A 4,178-nucleotide genomic window follows, 5' to 3' on the forward strand; every position below is an offset into this window, starting at 1 on the left:
ACAAAATTCAATTCCTTAAGTATAATTAAAAATACTGATGATTTAGGATGAGCAGTATCGTGAAGCATTTTATTTACATTTCAATTACTAAGTTTGCCTGCTCCAAGTTTTGGTAGGAAACCCATGCTGTCCACACAAGGCCCTCAACTTCAACTGCATAGTTGAACCACAGATCGTTAGCACCAAACTTTCCTAGAGAGCCATCCACGTTTTGGCTTAGATAATAAGACAAGGACAGATCCATTGAGCCAGTGTTTCTTCTTTTATAATAGTGAAACAATAGTATCCATGCATACTGTTTACCATGAACATCATATTGGGCCATATGAGAACTTCTGGGAAAGTTAGAGAGGAGGTTGATAAAGAGAGAACAATTTAGCAGATTCATGCAACAGAAGAGAGCTGACAGCATCTGAGAGACACTGTGAGCTGAGTCTTGGTTCTTGGATTTGCCATTCTTGGTTCCATTTCAAATTACTTTTTTTTCCATTTTATGTATTTGGTACAGGCTCTCACTACAAAGCTTGGACTCATAGTGATCCTCTTGTGCTCAGCCTCTCCAGCACTTGGATTACAGTCGTGCACCACCACCCCGGACCGGCTCACCAGTTGAGTGCACTCCAGGGGCAGAACTGGCACAGAATGTGGGGTGGCGGATTGTCCCTGTGCTTGCCAAAGCAGGTGAGCTGTCTCACAGGCCCTCCAATGAAACTTGATAGTATTTCAGTAACTGTTCCTCTGCATCTTTGCAATAACTCTCATGTGCTTTGGCCTGAGAAGCTTTGAATAGATTTTTATTCCTTTATCTAACCAGAAGCTTTGGCCATGATGTTCCTTTGAGTTAAATATGAAAGTGAACAAAAATATAAAATGAGTAAAAGAATGAGTGAAAGTCAGTAAAGCTATGTGAGAAGAAAGTAAATGAAGTAAACTTTAACCTAACCCTCTTATCTCTGCAAACTTTTCTATAGTGATAACATCTGGCATTGTAAAATCAATACAGGCGACTAGATGATAGACCAGATAGATGGATAGATGATAGATAGATAGATAGATAGATAGATAGATAGATAGATAGATAGAGAAATATTTCTAATTCTAGTTTCCAGCCCAGATTTCTGACCCAAAGCACCAGATTCTCTCTTGGACCTATCCACCGAATTTCTAATGATACATTAGATGAATTAAAATTGAGATTGATTATTCCACCTTCATCACATATGCTCCATTTTTTTCTTTCTTTAGTCAGCTCATTGTCTTATCCAAGAAGAAATCTAAAAATCATCTTTTACCTCTTTTTTTCTTTTCTTTCCTTTTTCTATTTTTAGGAAAGGTTCCACAGGGTGTTCAGGGTCTCACTACTAGATCAGACTAGTAGTGATCCACCTGTCTACAGCCTCCCTAGAGCTGGGATTACAGGCGCGCCACCACACCCAGTCTCAATTGCCATCGCACGGCAGGCTGGGGGATGGAACCATCAGCCCCTGCACCTGCTTGCAGGTACTTTAATCCACTAAGCTATTTGGCCAACCCTACCTCTTTTGATCCTTTGGTTTTATCCACAGTTTTTCCAAAACCTCAGTGCTTTCCTGCCACGCACACTCTTCTCTGAGTACTACTACTACTTCAGGTTATCATCTCATCTGTTGATACCAAAAAGTAGTGATGCATACGCTCTCCTACCTACTACCTCTCAGTGTATATTACTTTAGAAAACCAGATACTAGTTATTAGAACTTGATGCATGCAAACTGGAAGTAGCAAAGTGTCATTTACTGTTTGTTTCACACAAATTCCCCCCTCCTTTTCCCTCTAAAATCATTCACTGTCTGTACCAAGATGGATCCCACTCATGTCATTGTTTCTTCCACCGCTCCTTGTATGTACTGTCGACTCACTTGTGAGCCTTTCCTTTTATTTCCTGTTTTTGTTGCTTGACTTCTAGATTTGACACAACTTCTTTCTTATTCCTTTTTGATGTCAATAATCACATACAACATTGTCCCAACATACTCACGTGGACTTCTTTTCCCTATAGCTATTTTTTCTTCCTTTATACCTACCTAAATATCACACTGCCCAACAACATATTTATTATATCCATTTTAATATTCTTTCTCATCATTAACTCCCTTATTTCCCTTAATTCCTGCTACTGTATCTACTCTAAAAATAGTTTATCGACACCAAGACTTTCATTGATCCTCATAAGATTTCATGTCTCTCACTCCCTTCCTCACTTTCCTTTTTACTTGGAACAGAACACATTCTATGTCACTACAAACACTTACATACATGCCCTAAATTTTTGTTTTTTTCTTTCCTATGATCTTACTGGCTTTGCAAGATCCAAAGTTATTTCTTTCTTTCCAAACAAATGAAATTATTTTATTTGGTGAGTGGTGGTGAATTGTTCATGTTTCTTAAATCAGAAAAAAAAAAAACTCATCATTTGTAAAGAGAGAAAAAACACAGTTAAGAGAAAGAAATCAATAGGAAATATGTCTCTCTGTACACTTAAATTGGAGTAGCTAAATGTAGCTTATAAAAATAATTCTTCTGTTCAACTGAAATAGGCTCTGAGAGCTGCACAGAGACCCATTTTTCCTTACCCATTCAATTTCTGGTTCCCTTATTCAGCTATGTCCCACTTGCTCCTATTGCTTCAGGCCTTCAGTGCATCCTCTCCACTAAGCACTACCATCTTAGAAAGAAAAAGTACAGCCAGAAGAGCAGTTCCATCTACACCTGAATGTGCATATTTTTCTATACCTAGAATGAAGAGAATGTCAGTGTCCCGCTAGGCCTGTCACTCCTCTGGGTCCTGGCACCCGTGCTCTCTTCCTACTCAAGTAGGTGTCTTGCTCTCTCCTGCCTCATCAGCTGCTGCTGTCCTTGGGGTATTCATGTCACTAGCATGCAGGGGCACACCTTGTCTTACAAAAATGTGCTCCCGCTGCCACCTGCCCTTCCACAGCTCCACTTCTGCCCCGTATCTTTACTCCTCTAGACTGTAAATACTAGGCCGGTATATATTAATCAGTGAATATTTTATTGACTTACATGGATGTTTAATGAATAAACTCAAAAATAACAAAGCTATTCAGATATTAGTTCTTCATAAAAGTGTTTTGTCTGTGGACCTAGCAACATTTTGATGTGGTAAATGACTTCAAAATTACTTCTACAAGAAGAAAATACAATACAATCCTCTATCTTAATCTGGTAATATAGACCAATAGCCTAAGTAAAAATAATCCTTCAAGGCAGTACTAAAATGGACCTGGATACATGCTTCATTGATGATTTCACTTAATTCTGTACCTGATTTCAAATCCTACCTAAATAAAATTTATTACGATTGTAATTTATTCCAAATGAATTTTTGAAATAATTTTGGCTAGTTGTGAGCTTGGGGACTATAGAATAAAAATATAATTTATTTAGCAGTCAAACATAGATTTTTCTCTCTGCCAATAAAACTTGATGCTCTCTGCAATAGCTAGTATATAAATAAAAGAATTTCCAGATCTGAGTCAAGAGACTATGGACAACACTAAATTTCTGTAAGTAAATAATGTGAGTTCACTCCCAAAAAACGTGGATTACCCAGTTTTCAAAATTCTAGATAATGATAAGCAATAATTATTTCCCTTGTTCCTGTATTTTGACTATTCTTTCAAGGCAGGGTCCCACGCATAGCATGGACTTCTCTTGAATTCACTTGTGCATCCTATGCTGGGATCAAATTCTCAGCAATCCTCCTGCCGCAGACCCTCCACTGCTGGGATACAAGCAAGCACCCCGAGCCCAGCTAAAGTACAGTTTTCTTTAATGTGAAACATTTAAAGGTATATCAGCAATGATCATTAAAAATAAGAAAAAATGAATAAAATGCCCATAGCTTACGTTGCTATAGTTAAAATGTTTAAGGTGGGTTTTTTTTTTTTTTGTCTTCTATTTGCTTGTTCTCAGTAGTTTAACTCATAAAACAACTAAAAGATATAACAGCTCTGTCAAGTAGTATGAGGCAAGTTTGAGCAATTATTCCACCATTCTTTTTTTTTTTTTTTTTATCAGACTCAACTCTATAGGAATTCTTTCTGTTCAGAAAGAGAAAAACTCAAGTGGCTGGGCATAGATACACCAGCAAATATAAAAATGATAATATACAAGCA

Source organism: Octodon degus, unplaced genomic scaffold, assembly GCF_000260255.1.
Source record: "Octodon degus isolate 3935 unplaced genomic scaffold, OctDeg1.0 scaffold00179, whole genome shotgun sequence".
Lineage (NCBI taxonomy): Eukaryota > Metazoa > Chordata > Mammalia > Rodentia > Octodontidae > Octodon > Octodon degus.